Below are 21,356 nucleotides of genomic sequence, written 5' to 3' on the forward strand. Positions count from 1 at the left end.
GAATTTCTTAGGAATGATGCTGCGGCCCCCTTCTGGTTTGAATACAACCCCTTTACGTTTAATAGGGCTGCTCTGGGTCTTAAGCTGGATATACTTTTCTTTGAATATGTGCTAGAGCTGGAATGTCTGAACACCAACTGAGATCGTTCAAAAGGTTACATCAGCATCATCAGCGGCAGCAGCTGAGTCTCAAAACCTCAGGCCAGAATCCCTGAATATTAGCTGCATGGGTGGACACACATCAGAATGTGTGTTTACCAGCAGCTCTACTATAATTTATTTAATATTGTATTGATTTTTTTTTTTTTTACATCTTTTCTAAGCAGAAAGGAAAAGAAAAATGCTTAAATAAATAAGCGAGATGTGCATGCACATGAATGTGTGTGTCTTTCATGGCTCCGCACTCCTCAGAGCTACTAACACCATGCTCTCTGCCCGACTAACCAAGGATGATTAATAAAGGGCATCGAGGAATGAGCCAGCAAAGGGGGAGAAAGACACAAAGCAGCAGAAAGAGACTGGGAGAAAAATCCACCCAGCCTTTGGCTCCAGGCTGGACTCCCACACAAGACTGTTTTTCCTCTTTAGAGCTCACAGGGAAGTAATAGTGACAAAGACGGTGAAATTCCCATCACTTTATTTTTCGCCATAATCCTTAGCAGCATAAACATACTGTTGTTTAATCTTGTGCTTAATGATAAGTTTGCCGAAAAAAATCCCCCTCCCACCCCAGCATCAGTGTAGAGGTGGGGCTGCTACATAGCCTTATTACACATCTTGCACATCTGCATTATGAGTATACATTCTTGTGTGGTAACCTCATGTTTAATTCACACCTCTTGCATAATTGAGTCAGCGAGTGGATTTTCTCCACTCCGTTGGAGGCTGGGGGCCTGGGGGATCAGCTGTTACCAGGAAGCCCGGAGAGCTGCCGATAACACGGCGGTGCTGACAGCAACCGGGGGAAAGAGTCCCTTGATCCACCAGATGTTCTGCCTTGCTCTTCCCAGTATCCTCTTGTGCTCTGTCTGAATCAACCTCTGGAGATGGTATGCTTCCTGTGCTGTTGCTGCCAGTGGTGCTGACAGCTGGGGCAGAGCTTGGAGAGAGGATGGAGAGGGTGTGTAAATGCAAAGACTGAAATTGGGATTTGGGGCAAGGATAAAGAGACAGGATGCACGGTGCAAGTCACTACATGGGCTGTTATCTCTCTCAGTTATTGATCGGAGAGGAGTGCGAGGTGAAAGAGTTGCACACGGTCTTTCCTCTAGTTTTCTATAGCTTCCTGGTGTATATCATATATTCTCTAGTGGTTGCTAAAAGGTTTCTCTTTACTTCCATGTGGGGCAGATGTGGATCAGTGGGTCATGCAGCAGCTCCATGTATCACAGAGTTCTTATTCAAGACGTAAAACCTACATTGTCCCTAAAACCTTGAAGAAATTAGAGATTCGTTGTTGTAAAGAACGTTCCCTGGACAAGTCTTTTCCTTTTCTAAAAAACAAAAATGTTCAAACTGATTCAGCCTCAAGACTTCATTGTTGACAAAGCTGTGGACATGCCAATTTCCTTGCTGTCTTTAAACGCACCTCAATTAAAAGCTCTGTGCAGAGTGGAGATATCTTTTTCTGCTTGCATCCCCAGCTAAACATTGAAATGAATATCTTCATGATTGACATCCCAAAATGTCTTTTTTCCCACATGTATGCTCTGTTCTGCCTCGTATATGTCTGCACAACTGCAATCACTGTGCAGCTGAACGTAGGCACAACCTGAAGTCATTTATGTGCAGCTGAAAGAATGATGACTCTGACAGCAAATAAATAATTTCACATTGCAGTGCATGGTGGAGCTGGTGCAACAAGGCTTCTTTTGTCTTTTGGTAGGCTAATATTAGCTGTGTGAATATATGAAACACATGTAAACAAGATGTCTTATTTGTACTGATGCATTCTGCCTTTTTTGTAGTTCCAGACAGAGTGCTACACATGTATAAATATACTCACCAGCTACTTTATTAGGTACACCCTGCTACTAACAGGTTAGATCCTATTGCCTTTAGAGTTGTCTTATGTGTGCGTTACCTTGATTAAACAATCTGTTGGAAATATTCTTCATAAGTTTTGATCCAAATTGACTTGATAGTGTGATGTAGCTAGCTGCTGACGACTTTTCTGCACCACAATTTTATTGTAAATCTACTTTTTGTATACCACACCCAAAAGCTACTCATTAAGACAGTGACTTTTCTGGAGGCAGAAAAGTCAAGAAGCCAGTTTGAGATGTATTGTGACATGGTGCAATATCCTGCTGGAAGTAATCACAAGAAGACAGCTATGCTTTAATACGCTGAGTTGGATGACCATGGAGTTTGTTTTGCTGTTTGTGATTGATAGCATGCAATTGAACAGGTGAACCCAATAAAGTAGGGACTGTATCTTTAAAATATTGCTCAGCAAGCTTGCTAATTCCTTGGAGCATATTAGTTTCATTGGCTAATTTTACTGTTAATTGTCTTTAATTCCGAAGTAAAATTGCAGGATTAGTTCATTTAAGTCTGCACTAATTCTGTTACGTACAACAGTTTGTTCCCTGCTCTTGATTACAGCTGTATTTACCTGCCTCTGCTTACACACAGCAGTGCGTTTTGCATTACCTGTTGATCATGCCAATAAAGAAGAATACAGACTGACATGAGCCTCTAAGCCAATGTATCAAACAGCAATAGAGAGTGTGGGTTAATCACATTAATGCACCGCTCATATCACAAAGTGCCTCTCATTGGAATCACGCTCTTGACAGGCTATGCTTTGTCACAGAGAAGAGATTTGCAGTCGGCTGTTAAAAAAAAAAGGGGATGAGAGTAAGAGTGGGAATACAGACTCAAAGATCTGTGGTCAAATCAGTGAAGACATGTTCTTGCCTCAGATGTTTCTTGCAGTGAGCTCAGAAAATCAGCACAGCCATTTTATATACTGCTCCTCTGGCACTCATAAGAAAGTCATTTAAAGCTACAGGACCTTTGTCTTATTGACTTTAAAGTGATTATGTATTTTTTTTTTCCAGATTTACCAAGACATTCCTTGTTGAGCTGTTTTGTCTGTCACTGATTGTTTTGAACAAATTTTACTCGTAACCTGGATGATGATGTAATATATTGTGCATTTAGACAGTCTTCTACACTATTAGAGTGAAATACATTTTGCATAAAAAAAAAGAGGCAACGCAGTTGACTGAAATATAAAAGATGTTGATGCTTTGCAGAATGCTTTCAAAATATTGCATCAGTCTGTGTCTTCCTATTGTGTATCCGGAAGCAAATGCTCTGGGTTGCTTTCATGGACAGACAACCATCCTACTAGTTTGCATGTTTCAACCCAACAGATGCAAATGTGTTTCCTCGATGCTGCAAAGTTGAGTGTTTAAAGTTTTAGAGGGTTTTTCCTGGCTTCCAGGGTTTCAATGTATTCAGTTCATTTAGCTGTAATAAAATTAGGGAAAACCACAGAGGCTTTCACTTATCGGCTGTACATCATACTGGATTCCTTGTGTGCTTTTAATCTTATAATAGAAATGAATGTGTGGTGGAAGCAGTGAGCTTTCTTTCAATGGCACCTTGACAACAATAAAAGCAGATCTGATGTTGAAGATTAGTTAACTGAAGTTACGGTAATTGATTCCCAATGTGCTCTGAAATTAACTGATGCGTGTTTTGATGTTTAGTGAGAGTGCTGAAGTTAAAATAACTCAAAAGTCAAAGTCTGTTTTCTGACTGAGGAAAATTATTCTTTGCCCTGAAATTGTCAATGAAGGATGGGTTTCGATGATGATGAACATGCAGTCAGTCATAAATACAAATATTGTTCTAAAGATACAACTTAAAGTGCATTACTAATGATTCTTTATTACACCAGTTATGTAGAAAGTACAAATATTCTGCAACACAGTAAACAATAATTGCATCCAATATATTTTGAAACAGAAGCAAAGTATTTGTTGATGGTCACGTAAAACCAACTGTTAAAATGTTTTTAAACAACCAAAGTAAAAGCTATAACCATACTTTTGGGTCTGGCTTGCATTCATACTCAATTAAAATAATCTCTGTTATTACATTATTATTATTATTATTATTATTATTATTATTATTATTATTAATAATACATTTTATTTATAGGCGCCTTTCTGGACACTCAAGGTCACCTTACATAATTTGACTAATTTGACATAAAAAACACAGAATTGAAATCTACAGTAAGTTAGTACAAAACAAGATTTAAAAAGACAGTGTAATTGCAATCAAAGACCGTAAGCGGCCTGAGAGGTACGAATGAAACCAGTTCAGAAGTGTATTTACAATTCCAAGAGAGGATAATCTGTCAAGGAGGGCGTTATGTGAAATTGTATCAAAGGTCGCAGTTAGATCAAGCAGAAGGAGTATAGATAATAAACCAGAGTTAGCAGCAAGGAGGAAGTTATTGGCAATTATAAGAAGTACTGTTTCTGTACTGTGGAGTGGAACCAGATTGGAATTGTTCATATAAATTATTGATGGATAGATGAGAACGAAGTTGGGCAGCAACTGTTTTTTTTTTACAAGAATTTTAGAAATGAAAGGAAGATTTGTGATAGGATAAAAATTCTCAAGGTTATTGGGATCTAAACTTGGTTTCTAAAGTATTGGGGTTATAGCAGCTGTTTTGAGAGCCAGAGGAACAACACCAGTAAGGAAAGAGTGTATGACGTCAGTGATGACAATGGACAGAGAGGGGAGGGTTGCTTTAACAAGAACAGTTGGAAGAGAATCTAAAAGACTGTTTGAAGATTTTGATTTTTCATCTACTGAGGGGAGGCTGAAGACCGAAAATTAATTAGTAGGGACAACTAGAACCGGAACAAATGAGGACTAAATGCTATCATAACATTTTTCTATTGGCAGATGATAGACAGATAGCATTAGCTTAAAATAATAGGGATGGAGTAAATATTTAAAACATTTCTTCTAAGCTCAAAGGAATAACTAAAGCATAAACAAATACCTCCTGAACAAATTGTTCTAATTAAAATACCAAAACTGTAGTCAGCTTTTGCCTTTTGATGTTGCATATACTATGTAACCTGGTGAAATGAACAACATGGTATGTTTTCCCTTTGTTTTTGTTGTTTCTTTAATGTCCTTGTAACATTTTTGTCTGTTTGGTTCTCAGTATATCATCCTACAAAACATTTTGTTGATGTACAGCTTGTTTGTCCTTTGTGTCTCTCATCAAGCATCTCCAGAATGTGCCTGAGGCGGTTGTCAGGCAAGTGGTGAAATGCTGCAGTCCTTCTTCACACACACACACCCATGTACACCCGTTCACACTAAAACACACTGCATCCCAGTGGGGTTTACCGGATGCTTTAGCCTCTTACTCCAACCTTATGTGTCAAAACAGAGTGCACAAGTTTAATCTAAACTTAACATTTCCCCAAAACAAATTGGAAGCTCATGTCCATATGGTAGCATACATATGGCAGCATAATTTTGTTGGCATCTCTGGTGAAGATCTATAAAAAAGCTCAGAGATTACTCTTTGATTATTTTATTTTCCACTTATTTTAGATATGCTTCTAATAGCATTCTTACAACAGTTCTCCCTTACTGGAAATACCAGCTTTAAAAAAATTGCTTTGCATCCAAGCTGAGAGAACTTCCAGAAGAAATGTCAGGGCAGAGGAGGTGGGGAGTTTGATGTTGGAAGGCGGATGGTGTTGTGATGCATCTACAAAACGAGTTCAAAGTTTTTCCCTCCCTCACTCCAAGTACTCAATAATTCAGTTTTCTTTTGTTTCAGAGCTGGATACTCCATTAATGTGCATGTGCCTGTGTGTGATAACTGTTGGAATTAGAGTAAAGCAGTGGGCTAGAGTGAAAAAGCACAGCGTGACTCCCAGTTCCCAACCCTCTTTCATTATTCCCACTTTAATCAAATTGGCGCTGCTCTTGTCACACACGCCACCAGCACCTGCAACAATCTCAACGTAAACAGCATGCTTGATGAGGTGGCTTGGAGCTGGCACTGGGTGTTTTGAGATCGATGATGAAGAGCGTTTTATTGTGATTGCCTTGTGAATGTGAAAATGAACGTAGAAATCTATGTGGTTAAGTTTGTGCTCCTGGGACACGGGAGGTTGAGTATGTTGCAAACAACCTCAGTCTGAAATTAGTGCTGCACAGTTACTGCAATAGTTTTTTTTTTATTTATTTTGTTTGAAATAAGCAATAATGCATTTTTACAACATCCATCAAACCCCTTTTAAAATGACTATTTCCAGGTGGAATGGAAATATGGTAAAACATGCCTCTCCTGATGACATATAGCTTTTCTCACATGGATTTTAATAAAGAATAATGGGGAAAATTTGTAACATGTTGAAAAATAACTGTGCAAACAGTTTTTTTTTTCTCAATACCACAGTTATTTCATTGACACTTGGTCCCAATAGAAGCAGGGAACAGTGGACACTGGCTATATAGCTTGAGCTTAATGAACAATAAGTGTGTGGGGGATCAGCACAAGCAAACAACATAATCTCTGCAACTCATATCTAAACTACATGGAGAAAAAAGCTCATTATGGGACATTGCATCTTCAGTGTTAGAGATTTGTCTCTTTAATTGCATTTTCTACAGCCGCTCACAATAGCAGTGGCCATGAAACCATAAAGCATACAAATAGCATTTGGGTGTTTACACTGTTTCCTCAGGGATATATCTCTTTTTATCAGTGGGGGCTCTGGTGGATTTATCTTCCTGTGTGCCCTGAGTCCCTGTTCCAATTAAACACTCATCTTATCTTAACATGCAATAGTGTGTAAATGACAATATAATGACTGTTTCTAATGCAGACCTTTTAAACAAGTGTTTATTAGGTGGTTAAAAATTATTTAGTTATGTTTTAGTTGTATGTTGTTTGTTTTGATTGTGAAACATTGGAAGATGGGGCTTTCATTGCTAAACGGACGAATGAAGAATAATGGGCACTGAATTGCTTTGATCTGCATTTTATTTGCTTTTGCTACCCACTGTTTTCCAGTGTAAGACATTTATTTTCTTATTTTGTCTGCATGCCTGAGCCTTAATGTCCAAATGACACAAAAATATATTATTTAATGCTCCTTTATTTTTCAATTTTGCCTACACCACTCATTGAAAAAATGTTAAAAAAGTAAATAAAACATTCTCCTTGGTAACACAAAAATTGTTAAGCTCTAGTGAGATCAGTATTTTCTTGCCACCAGAAATAGGGACTAAGATACGCAACTTTGACTCAAGTTGTACTTAATTTGCAGAAACAAAAACTTGAGATTTGACTTTGACATCTGGGACTCAAGTCTTATAAATAATTATCTCCTATAATCCTGGGTTAACGTAAGCTGCTAACTTTGGAACATTTTAGTAAATGACTAATGATGTTCACTCTGATACACTGTACTGTATACAGATTAATGGTTGCCATGGTAACATTAAGCACAGTATGTATGGCTTCTCTGTAATACTCTCAGTAGTATCTGCCAGTAAATGGAGTTAACTGATGGCCCCAGATTAGTCTTTTTCTATTTAATGCTACCACTATCAACAGTCACTAAGCTACAGACTGCTGCCCTGTTAGAAGGTGCGTTTGATTTATTAACATGGGACATTTGAGGACCTTGGACTTCCACAATAGTACATAAATATCTCTTTATATTAATTGCAGCATCATAATAATGACCCCACAGTATTTTCTCTACCTTGACTCTGATGTTATCGTCTAGCTGTCAAGCTAAAGTCATAACATGGCGCTTGATTTTTCAAATTAAAACCACTTAATTTTTGGTTCATTTAGAAATCTAACATTAGCTTATGTTAACCTATTTCTGGTATTACTTTGAACATGCATATTCATATTTTTACTTTATTCACTTTTGAAATCATGAACACCAGTTAACAACAGTTGTTTACACGTTGAATCGAATATTCTGAAAAAGATAAAGATATTAAATTTCCTGAATTCAAAACCCCAGAGCAGTGCAGTGTCCAAGGAAGACTAGATGGTGTTTATCCATAGCTAAATGCCAATTTCAGATATTACAGTCTTAAGACTTGCGTTGGACTCTGAGCAAATACAATCTCTGCTTGGAACACAAAGACCCAATAAAATAGCAAAATAATATCGTAACTGGCTCTGTAATCCCCTTAAGATGTTTTTATTTGATAGATGGACAATCCGAAGATCTGTGTGTCACACATCTGTGTGTCCCTTGTGTGTTTATTGCCTCTTTTCTCTAACTGCATCAGTCATGTTCTGGAAGTGTGAAACCTAATTTTTTGGGGGGGAGGTAAACAACATGAGTGTGTCTTTGTCAGTCTCTGGGAGCACACTGGAGGGGATGACTGGACTGGCTCGACTCCTCCGTCTGGGGCTCTTGTTTGTTTTACCAGAGGCTCAGCAGACATACGGCAGCTGACTGACCTGGCACGTTAATAGCGTTATTTTTATTCTACAGCAACTGCTGCAAACAATAATCTCGGCACCTCACGTTCAGCTGCATTTGGCGATGCCACTCTTGTCGCTTCCCCACCTTTCTATTATCCAGATGTGCTTTATGCTTCAGCAGGTGTTTATCATTGCAAGGAATGCTCTCAGGTCACCTCTAGACAGCTCACAGGTAATGGGCCTTGACATCTGAATTAGTCTGCCCCAACAAAATACATTTAGTAGGAGCTTTGGAGGCTGAGGGTGATGCTCACAAGTGGACATAAACAGCAGTGGCAGTGATGTGTCTGAGGGGTGCTATTGCAGTGGTCATGATGAGATGCTTCCCAGAAATATAATTGACCTCAAACTGGTTGCAGTAAGGATTTATGGATGATAGAAGAAACATTGGAGGATGATGGGGCTGCTGTAATTATGTGTTTACACTTTAGATACAGCTGTCAGAACAGCAAACTAAGCTACTGGCGCCATAAACATTGTAGACAACACAGGGCTGAGACTTTAAACCATTTCCTTTTTCTGTCTCTCAGTGTCCTGGCTGTGTGAGTGCCTGGGCCAGCTGTTATGCTCATCCCCACTCTGACTTCTTTATTATTCCTTGGTTGTGTGATTCGCTGTGTGCTTGTGGCGGCGGGGGAACGGCTGGCTTTGTGGAATTTTAATAACGGCGAGCTGGTGCCAAGCTTTCCATTCGCCGCTTGCTTTGGGCGTGCAGCTGAATGCCAATGAGACATTAGGGTTGAAGCGGGATGGATCGGATCAGGCTGTGGCAGGCGGGATCTCGGTGGCTGGAGAGCCCTTTGCACAGTCAGAAGTGTGCATGTCGGCTCCCAGAGGCGGCGCAGCGTGAGGCACTCTCTGTCTTAGGGTTATCTCAGCGCACCTCATCGCCGGCGTGCGCCCTCTCTTGTGCTTCTCTATCAAGAGGGAGATAATCTAAATGCATTCTGTTCTACTTTGATGCCAAATGCTTTGTGTATAACAAGCTGACCCTGAGAAGGAGGGATATTAGATTAAACCTGAAAGGTTTTCATTCAGTAATGATACACTGATAAACTTCTCTTCTCTTCTCTTGTCTTCTCTTCTGGAAAACTGGAAATCGGTATACCAACAAAAAGGCTGATCAGTGCATTCTCACTTTATGCTTTATCTTTTGTTTTAAACCCTAAGTATTTATTTTAGTTTCTTTATCTTTCCATTAATATATAGACCTGAATACATAAAAAAATTAATCATTATGGATGTTATTCTTGTCTTATTGTATAAACCACTGAACAAAAATAAGCAAAAAAGTGATGTTTAAACCTCATCACCTTAATAAATAAAAAAAAAATCAACAGATCACTTCTTTTGCAGACTGATGAAACAGGACTTTCTAATAGACTGTAAATGGGCAACTTTAGTTCTTTGGTTTTCTTGGACAAGCAGAGCCTCTCTCTCCCTCGCTCTCTCTCTCTCACACACTCACACACACGCCGTCATGTTAATCTGTCTCTTTCGCAGCATGCACGTGGGTCTCCACATGATGCAGATGTTGTTAGCGGTGGGATGGAAAGATGTGAGGATGCAGAAGGCCCAGTTACCCAGTCATTGCCTAATCTGATTACAGACTGCTTCATGCAGACTGTTGAAGGGCAGGCATTGGGAAAGGGACAGATGGGCGAGCCTTGGTTGTTAACAGCTGTGGTTGACTCTGTTGTGTAATGTACAGTGGCTGGTCAAGAAGAAGAAAGCATGTAATGTCTTTCTACTTCATTTTCTTGTAAAGGTACCATGTCATTAGGCCTTTGTCGCTTTGCCCTTTTGAGTTGGGCACACACACATTGGATTTGACGTCAGCAAGAGCTATCTTTATCCAGATCACTTTGAATGGTTTCTGGACTTTAGTTTTAGTCCAGAAACCATTAAGTGGTTTCACAACTTTGCCCATTCTTATTGTTGTGTTTATTTATGGGAAAACTGCCAGCAGATTTGAAAAGTTATTTCTAAAATAAGAAATACTTGATCAAGGTTGTCAGATTTTGATTAATTTAGAGGCCCAAAGTCTTTTAAAATCCCCAAATCAGTTAATGTTGTTTTAATGTTTGTGTTTTTTAGCTTAGTTAATCATTAGGCAGTTGTTTGTATTTGTAAAATAGCAATAAATAGCAATAAATTGAATTCCTGATTGTATTAATTATTTGCTCCTATCAGTCATTGCCTTATACATGTGTATTGTTGTCTGGGTTCATCTTACAAAACTTTTAATTATGTGAAATGTGTAGAAATCTCCAGATTCTTCTTTCATGAGGAATAGACATCACTAACATAAAGAATTTATCTTCCAGATTGATTCAGGCAACTTTTACACTAATTTATTTATGAGCAAAAACTCTAAAAATCATTCTTACCTTTTTTATCTTCCAGTTTGGCATCAGACTTTCTCTTTAGACCGTGGTTCTCGACCTTTTTTAGTCATGCTCAGTCAATAAACACATTTCCCACGGTTTATTCAGTAAATATTCCAGAGTTTGTCAGTCAAGCTTACTTCCACTGCGAGCTCATCTAATATGGTCTTAAATGTCACTTTTCCGACTATTTGAATGAATCAAGTATTTCCAGAAGATTGTGCTTGTATTTGATTCATTGTTGAATAATTAGGAAAAAAATGAAAACTTACATTGACTTATGCTGATTGACACCCTGTTCCATATGCTTTCCTGCCTCTTTAGTCACCTCCTGTCAAAAAAATGACTTGACAGCAGTTTGAAGCAGCAGCAAGCAGAGATGAGTGCTGGCAGCTGGTGCTCAGAGAGCATCGCTGTCAAATTTGCATGTCAGGAGCTTTCGTAAAATTCAATATGGAAGAAAGCTTTACTTTATATACTTTTTTATATATACTGTATATAGACAGACAATATTTTAATGTAATCAGGATAAGAGCTGTATTTCAGAGTTTTTACCTCACACTTTACTTTAAAGGCGGAGGTAGCAGCTTGCAGCTTCCTGTCAGGCTCTTGGCAGCTTAGTCCAGTAACTTGTCATCCAATGAGTTCATTTCCTTGAGAGGTGGTTCGAGGATCAACAACCACTTTTCAAATCAAGCTGAAAACATACATGACTCCTAATATACCCAACGTGAGCTGATGTCTTCATTTTGTTCACTCTCAGCTTGCTAACAATATGAGTTTGGCTGTTAAATTGCTCTCTTGCAAATCTTGATAATGATGCCATTGCTGTTTTCTCATCTCCCCCCTTTCCCTGCTGCTGTTGGCTTTCTTCTAACAGATTATACTTTGCTTTTGTCAGTCAACATGCACATTATGATGCTTTCATCAAGTTAATTTTGTGTGATGGAATCGTGTGAATGTTAAGTACTGAATTTGTTCTTCAGCAGATTTCTTCCTTGGTTGTTGTTAATGTTGATTTATGTTTTGGGGTCACAGTTAAACCTCTGCAGCAGCTTGCTGAAGAAGTTTAGACAATAACATTACTTACTGTGATGAAACAGACTTTTTCCTTCACTGATTGCAGTTTGAAGTGTTTGGGTCAATCCCCTGCAGTCTGTTTTTAAAATGCAAAGTAAAATTGTGATTCATTTCTTATGTATGAAGCCTTCATTCTGCATTATGATGATGCGCTTTCTTAAACTTTGTTTACTGTAGTTATTTGAGTGGGAACAATTTCTCCTAATCAAGCTGCTGGGTTGATGTGGGGGTCATGTTGTAATGAGGCTTTATGGGTTGCTTATTTTCTAAATCAGTTTGAGACCGTAGTTGTTTACTGAAACCTAGAGTAAGTTGCAAAAACAACAAAAATGCTACAAATTAACCACAGCCCTGAATAGTGTGTGGAGTGCGCAGAATTAGAGGCAGTATAGTAGAAATTGAAATATAACAATGCTTTCCTTATTGGATGAGTTAATTGTAGTGTTTTCAGTTGATTGTGATTTTTTTTGTGCTGAATATTTAAAGATAGCCACAGTAAATCTTGAAACTCCAATTTAAACTCAAAAGCGGTGAAAAAAAATCCTCTAGTGACTTTTTTTTTCTTTTTTAAAGTTTAACATCAACACAGTAGTGACTAAGCCAGCAAAATGACCAAATAGTCCAATCTTAGAATGCAGCATACAATAATGAATCAGAAAACTGAATCTCAGCGTATCAAAAATAAACAATATCTGACATCCAAAAGGATTTAGAATGATGTGAACTATGTACAGTCATTAGTAAAACAACATACACTCTATTGCCAAAAGTATTCGCTCAGCTTCCTTCACACACATAAACTTGAGTGACAACTCATTCACTCAAGTGAGACCCTTGTTTTGAAGAACATCTACAACTCTTTGAAGAAAGCTGTTCACAAGGTTCACAATCCTGAACAAATGAGAATCTTTGAAGTGTCTATGAGATCAGAAACTAATGTTGGTTGAGAAGGACTGGCTTGCAGTCTCCTTCGCAATTTATCCAAATGGTACTCAATCTGGTTTAGGTCAAGATTCGGTGCAGGATATCAGAGATCTTCTATACCAGACTCTCTTATCCATGTTTTTACGGACATTGGAAAAGGAAGAAGGTATCCCCAGATTGTTCCCACAAAGTGTGGTGAGTAAAATTGTCCAAAATGTCTTGGTATCATGACGCACGAAGAGTTTATTTCCCTGAAACTGAAGGTCCTAGTCCATCAACCCACACCATAATCCCCTCTGCACCAAACATTGCACTTAACACAGTGCTGTGAAGCAAATGCTATTCTCCTGGTAAACACCAAACCCAAACTCATCCATTGGATTTCCAAACAGAGAGACTGGATTTGTTGCACCAGAGCACACGTCTCGGCAGCCCTAGAGTCCAGTGTTGAACCACTTATTCAATCAACCCTGGCCAGATTCATCTCCGTTTGCAGAACTTGCACAGTTCCTTCCTGTTTTTTTTTTGTAACCACCTCAACGGTGGTCCAAGCTGGGTATTATGGACTAACGATTTGATTGGCATCAAAATGCATGCATCAATTGGCCATTGAATTCCAATCAATGAATGCCCGTGAATGCATTCATTCATTGGCATTCACCATTCACTAGCTTTTGCATACAGCGGAAAGCTGGTGAATGCTAACAAATAACCGAAGAGATTTCACATTACCGCCCACAATCCTGCCCATATTTATGATCACATAGTGAGTAAATTATGCCAATGGAGACACACACAGCTTGGCTACAACCAAACCAGACATTAATGGAGAAGGGACTTTGCAGTGCTCTATACAAGGACGCTGTTTGGCATAGGAGCCTATTCCTTGGAGCTCGGTACACACTAATCTAGAGCTAATTTGAAAACAATAAGAAGTTTGGAGATCTATGGTTACTGAGTCCTCAGAAAGTTGGCAACCAATGCGCACTCTGTACCTCATCTGCTGACCTGCTGTGGGATTTTATGCATCTTATTCTGCAGAGTTGCTGTCATTTTCAATCACTTCCACATTATTGTAATATCACTAACAGTTGCCTGTGGAATATTTAGTCATAAGAAAGATCTAATAACTGGACTTATTGCACAGTTGACATACTGTCATGGTACCGCCTCGGTGGAAATGACTGTGCTCCTGCAAGTAACTCATACTTTCACATGTTTGTTGAAAAGGTCTGCATTCCAAGTGGTTGAATTTTATATGTTTGTGGATATGGGAGTGATTGTTGTATCTGAATTCAGTGATTTGGATGGGTGATCAAATACCTTTGGCAATATACAGTCATATTCAGTAAATTAAAATTTAAAATTGTAATTTCTTTTAGTAACTCATTTCACAAAGTAAAGCACATTATACATTTAATTACACACATATTTATGTTTTAAACTCTGTATTTCAGTTACTCATAATGATTGTCCATTTACAACTAATGCAATCACAGCATTTAACATAAGACCAATAAAAACACATTTTTAAAGCAGAAATGTGTGCTTAATGAAAAGAATATTTAATATTTAAAGGTTGTTATTTTAAAATTTGCTTTTAATTTGATAAACAACCCCCATCATTATTATGATTATTATTGGGATTATTATTTTTGCTAACATATTAAGAATAAAAAAGTATTTGGCTTTGATTAAAATAATATTGTAAGCATCTAAAAAGGTCTTTGTGGTGTGGATTAAATAGTCGGTCATTAATCAAAGCCTGGTTTGTCACCTGACTGCTGCTTCTTCTCTTGCAATATGTGAGAACTGTAAAGATGTATTCTTCACATTGGATTACAGCTTATTTTATTGATCCATATTTCAAGCAACCTTAATGTTGTTGCTGTCGTGCTAAAATTAAATTTCAGATGACTTTATGCATTTAGTGAGAGGACAGAGGAGCCAGCAGTGAGAGGCTTTATTATAAAATATATCCGTGTAAACAAACATGGCAGTTTCGAAGGCTAGTTTTTATTCTTTCTAGGAAGCAAATTTGAAAACATTCCGTTGTTAGAATTTTGATCGGTTTTTAAAGTACCTCCTGTTCTTTCGTGAGCTGCGCTTTGGTCTTTGTGTGCCATTTCTTGCAGAAAAAGCATTGCAGATGCAAGACAGATTGTGATTTCACTCTTGAAATTTTCATACATTTGCTCTGTCCCTGACATTGCTCTACCCCTCCATGTCTCACCTCTCCATTTGTATAACCAGAAACATTTAATGAGATGCTATGTTAGGCATTTGACCATCTGAGCTGAATTTAAACGCCAGTATTTAAACCAGAAATGCCTTCATGCATAAGCTGCTAATTTTCTTGATGGCTCAGTCCTCAGTTTTTTAATAGTTATAATGTCTGATAATTTGATACTTATGAAGCAAATAAAGAAAGACTATGATATGTTTTAAATGACCTTAACTCTAAGTTATTTAACAGCATTAAATAAAAACAGAAAATCTAAATGTTAAATGTTTACATATGGTTCAAACATCCTTTTAAAAGGAAAAAATGAAAAAAAAATCTGAATTGACATTAATTTTTGATTGTCAGTTTTGGAATTAAACTTTCTTTCAAGGAAATCCTTTCAAGAATTACATTTACATATATTCAGTAGATTTTCCTTGTGCTACATTTTTTTGGGAAAACGTGAGCAGGTAACGATTTTTCTAAAATGCAGTGAGGTTGTTGAGACTGTTACTTAATGAGATAAACTGGCAAGTTGTGACAGCAGCACTTCAAACACGTCTAGACATAAGCATTTCCTTCTTGAGCAACACTGGATTATAGATACAATGCTGATTTGAGAGCTTTTCTGTATTGGTTACATGACTGCAAATAGATCCTGTTTGGAAGCTTTGCCATCAACTTTGAGTGGTTATGACTAATACTGGAAATCCATGAAGCTTGTTCTCAAGGTTATGTGTCAATTTTATTGCCAAGGTGGTTTAAAATCAATTTATTTCATATACGTTATCTAACCTTTTGATGCTCAAATCACTAAGCCTGAATTCCGTCAGCTCAGTATAGTTGTAAAGTTTGGCATGCTGATTCCATTGCATGAATTCGACATAGACTCAAACAACTACTGTTTTTATGTTTGCCTCTTATTATCAGCTTATTGTTCATGTTCACAGATGCAGTTGAAGGTTGGAAGATATGCACACTGACAGGCTCTAGTAAAAATTGAAGTAATAAAACGTCTTACTGTAAGGTAGTCCTGGCAACCTCCACCTCCAACTCTGCTTGACCTAAGAACCCACAGTCATTCAAAGCAGAAGAACAGGTTTATGATTTGAAATTTTGCTACTTAAACTCAGTGTAGGTGCTGCTGCACTGCAGAGACACATAATGAAACTTTGATTTCTAATCATCCCTTCATGTTTTTCTCAGGTATTGTGAAAAAAGTCATAATTTCTGTCTTCCTTTAGCTGAAATTTGGTTTTCACAACTGATTTTGTATTTTACCAAACAAAGTCAGTCTTTGTAATCCCTTAGAGTTATTACTCTTTAAATCATGGGCTGCTGGGGCTGTGCATTTGATGTTCCAGAGCAGATGATGCAACATGGCATTATGATCTCCCCTCTGATTCATTACAGACTGAGCCAGTTTGTGTTTTGACATGGCTGACTCTGACCCTGAGCCTCTATTTGTCCGCATGACTGTTTTTATACCTGACTGAACAGCACTGCCATTGGCATTCCCCCACACATGAAATTACCTTCAAACAAATCCAAAAAGACGTCCTCAAAAAGATTTGTTCACGTTTGGTTGAACGTGGTGAAGATGAAAGTTTCTGCTCTATCAAGCCAGCTCATTTCTGTAGGATGTTAGAATTAATATTCATTTTGCAATTATAATCTAAGTTGAGTAATTATCTATATCCATTTTATTATGTGGCTGTCTGGAAGCAGACATTTGAACAGTTAATAAAACAGAAAAAAAGGTCATCTAATAATAGACCAATGAGGAAGTCAGTAAAAGTCAGTTTCTCACATTACTAATCCAAAATATAAATGATTACAAATTGCAGTGTTAGATCTATTATGGAGAGTGACATGATTGTTAATTGTTACACTATTGGTGCTCTTAGTGACAACGATTGATGGATGTTGTGCATCAAGTAATTAGTAGAAAATAATTCTGAACGCAAAAGGGGACACTCTTGATTGTTGGAAGTTTTTTTTTTTTTCCTGTGGATTTTGATAAAAAGAAATAGCAAAACTCCAGTTCCTCAGACTGAAGCACAGCAGATTCATATTTTTTTCTTTGACCTGGCTACTCTGCACAAGCCTCAGCTGTTTGAATTTTGAGATTTTTAAAGGATACAAGACTGAAAAAAAACCTAAACAATTCAAACCAGAAAAACAGTCAATTTGCCAAGCGTCTCAAGCTCACAGCCGCACACATCAACACCAGCTTTTTGTTTCACTGAAACGCAGTAACAAAAATTGATTAGTTTAAGTAGACCAGATTACTGTGGTACTGCTGCGCCCCCGCAGAGGAGCACAGACAAATATATCCACTTATCCATCTGTCCGTCCATCCATCTCCCCATTCAGCCAGCCAGCCATTTTTTTTTCCTGACAGGGATGTTACTCACTGTGACAGACTCATTGACAGGCCAGAGAGAAGCTCGGGATTGTGGGAGAGGAGAACGACACGAGTGCTTGTCAGGTTGATGTGGAGAGTAAGGCATACATGCTGTCAACAGGCTGAACACACCTCAGTGGCACGCATGGAATCCATTCGGCTGCGCCTCGACGGAGCAAAGCGTTTTGATAAAAACCAGTTGAACCAGTAACACTTTTGGACATGCAAGGTTGCTGTTGGCAACCTTTTCACTTATCTGCGTCGTTCAGGAGAGAAAGGTAGATGGATGTGAGTTGATTTAATTGCTTTACTGACCTTTAAAAGTGGGAAAAAAGGCTGTTATATTAATGAATTTTATTGTGGACCTGCTTTGTTTAAAGTCCATCCATCCATCCATCCATCCATTTTCTGTTCACCCTTTGTCCCTAATGGGGTCGGGAGGGGTGCCGGTGCCTATCTCCAGCTACGTTCCAGGCGGGAGGCGGGGTTCACCCTGGACAGGTCGCCAGTCTGTCGCAGGGCTTGTTTAAAGTCGAGCGAAGATAATACTAGAGCATGCATTCACAAAAATGTTCTTATTAATAATGTTGTACATTAATTACCAAAACCTTATATAATAAGTTCAGCTATACATCACAACAAAAGACAGCCTAATTTCAAACTTAAGAACTCATTTATAAGCAATTTTTACTTAAGTATTTCAGTTATTCAGTTAGAAAAATGTAAGCATATATTATATTGACTCATCACTCATAGACTGACATACTTAAAGTGTTTGGTTTTGATATTTTAGATGATTATGGCTTACAATTTAACCTGTTTATCATAAAAGTTGGATATAACGTAAAACCTATAGGAAAAAAATATTTGGTGACCACTGCAAAACCACAAAATCTTACCAAGTATTTCTGGTCTGGTATCTAGTAATCTTAGTATCTTAGTTTTTTCTCGTTTCAAGTGTACTAACTTACTATAACTTATGTAATAGTTTTACATGTGTTTAAGTTCAGTTTTTTTCCAATTTATTCAGATCCACCTGAAAATTCAACACAGGAATCCAAGGTGTTGATAAAACATAGGGCCCTCTGTTAAAATCATGTCAGCATAAAGTATTTGAAGTGTTTTTGATTTGATCATAGATGAATAATCACACTGCTTTTCATGTTCCCCCTCTGGGATTTGAACTCCAACCTGACATTCCAAATAACTCATAACATGCGGGACACTGCTAGCCATGGGTTACTTGTCAATTCTAATGTTCATATGTGTGCGGACACTTTGTGCTCATTTTTAATGCATGCCACAGGGAAAGGAGGAAGAGCCACCTTCCGTTTTTAACTAAATTTGAGCTGATCAGCAGCCTTTTAATTATGTGTGTTTTCTCTTTAAGTCATGCATCCTTCGTCATGAAAACAAGAGGCATAAAATAACTTGAGAAAAGCTCAAAGAGCTCGTCCAGTCAAAATCAAAATCAAGCTCAAACAGTCAAAATAATAATTAAGTTAAACCTAAAAGAACAGCTAGCAAAATTATAATACTAAAGTAAATAAGGACCAAAGCATAAGGTTTTAATGTTTAGGCTTATAGAGGAATAATTTATTCATATATAAACAAACATAAGCCTATTTTCTATTTTACAGAACTGAGAAGCAGGTGTGAGTAAAGAGCAGAAATCCTGCATCACAGGTGTGTAGAGGAACAAGCTGCCACCACAAGGTCCCACTTGGCATCTGTTTAGAGATTGGATTGAATCATTCTATTATGTAAAGCCTGTGATTAAGGCATCGGTATTCACATCCACTCTGCTACACCAATGATGTTCTATCTAGAGTGTCATATTTGAACAAAATTGTCCTAAAATTCTCTCTAGGTCATGTTTTAAAGCAGGGGTGGGCAACTCCAGGCCTCGAGGGCCGGACTCCTGCAACTTTTAGATGCATCTCTACTTCAACACACCTGAGTCAAATAATGAGGTCATTAGCAGGACTCTGGAGAACCTGACTGCACTTGGGAGGTGATTCAGCTGCTGGATTCAAGTGTGTTGGACCAGGGAGACTTGCAAGAGTTGCAGGACACCGGCCCTCGAGGACCAGGATTGCCCACCCCTGTTTTAAAGTCAACATGTTAAAAGCCAAAATTTAGATCTGTAGATTTGTAGGATTGTTCCACGACATGAACATTTCTAAAGCTAATGTTGTGGTAATGGATTTCACACACTGAGGCTTCCTGTTTATGCCTAAAAATCTGTTCCAGCTGTGATGGAGGTGGCTTTCATTTTCCAACAGCAGCCAAATGCCCTCTTATCACTTCTTTCACTTTGACGCCTTTATAATAGCTTTGCACAGACATAGGAAGAGTCTCAGCAGCCTATTACCCCTACCTGCTTTCAATTTACGCAAGCCCAGCCTGAAATACTAACACAATCCTGTCATCCTGCAACACATTATTTGGCACCACTTTTTTCAGATGGGTTATGGGAATGAAACAATGGCAGAAGACAGAACTCCTAGAGAGAAGTCGTAACGCGTTAACAATACTTTTTTGAGGATATGTCATTTGTTTACATATACTTATAGACATAAATAATTTTATTAATGATTAATTTGTTCCTTTTCCAGGGGTAATACAGCAAATAACTTACAAAAATGCCGCAATTATGTAAAATTTGGTATGCCACAGAACTCTACCTTCTTTTCCACTCACCTACAGACAACAGATGTTTTGTAAAAACCCCAGTCACGTGTTTCTTTTAGAACAGCTTGACTGGTTTAAAGAATACAATTCTTCTGATGCTTGGAAGAAAGGTAATAAATTAATCAGCTTACAGGAGAGCTGGGTTTATTTTATTATCACTGTCTTTCAGATTTCGTGTGAAGCTTGGCAAACTACACTGTTTGTATATCATTAACTCTGACCAAGGATTTCAAAATTCTAAGCACAACCAATTATGTTTTTTGTCTAAATTGGACCAAACGTATAAGATTTAAACTGCAAAATCTGAATTTCTTTTTCCAATTTATTTGAATTTAACAAGAATCTTCCTTTATTTTCCTTTTTCCTTAAAGCTGTAGATCCATTGATAGGCCATTTTTTGTCTGATTCTTCACTCTCATGAAACTCTACTTGTTCTTTCTTGCATTATATGATGACTAACAGACAACATCTATCTCAAACCTCCACCTCAGTTCATCTTGGCAGATGATCAAAATCAAAGCAAAGTAAAAGTAGCAGGCTAAGTGATACAATATGCTACCTGAGATAACAAGTCTGGGTTTCTATAGTAACAGTGCTGAGGTGTGCTACATTGAACAGAAAGGTTAACCTTCCACAGAGAAATCAGACTTTATCCTGTTCTTACCTCAGGGTTTTGTGCCAGACGCTGAAATGGTTGTGGGTTGTCGAGAGTGCTGACCCTTACCCCCACTTCCTTCTGCTTTGCCATCCTAACGCATCAGTTTGCAGGATGGAAACCCTCCCCTTTATCAAGGCATTTATTTCTGAACATTTCTATTATTGGGTCCTCCTGCATTCATTTGTCAGTGGATGCTGCGTGATATGAGGTGGCAGGCTGCAGAGGCACGGAAACATTTCCACTTCAAGTTTCCTCTCTCCTTAATTCTTCCTTCTTTTCGTTTCTATTATCCTTTTTTATTTGGCTCCATTTGTCTTTTTTGTCCATCTGGCCTCTAAAGAGCAGGCAGACATACACATTGCACTCAGCTCAATTGTATTCACACAGCTGTTCTTCAATCACTTCAAAGAAGAGTGTCTTACATAAATTCCTGTTTCACTAATACCTCACCATAACGTCAA

The 21,356-nt window shown here is 38.0% G+C and overlaps 1 protein-coding gene across 2 annotated transcripts in view; it reads left to right on the forward strand.

Moving 5' to 3' along the window:
* Window positions 1-21,356, forward strand: part of magi3b (membrane associated guanylate kinase, WW and PDZ domain containing 3b) — a 147,624-nt gene that overhangs the window by 1,701 nt on the left and 124,567 nt on the right. The gene's annotated exons all lie outside the window — the stretch shown is intronic.

This window comes from Xiphophorus couchianus, chromosome 20, assembly GCF_001444195.1.
Source record: "Xiphophorus couchianus chromosome 20, X_couchianus-1.0, whole genome shotgun sequence".
In the NCBI taxonomy this organism is placed as follows: Eukaryota; Metazoa; Chordata; class Actinopteri; order Cyprinodontiformes; family Poeciliidae; genus Xiphophorus; species Xiphophorus couchianus.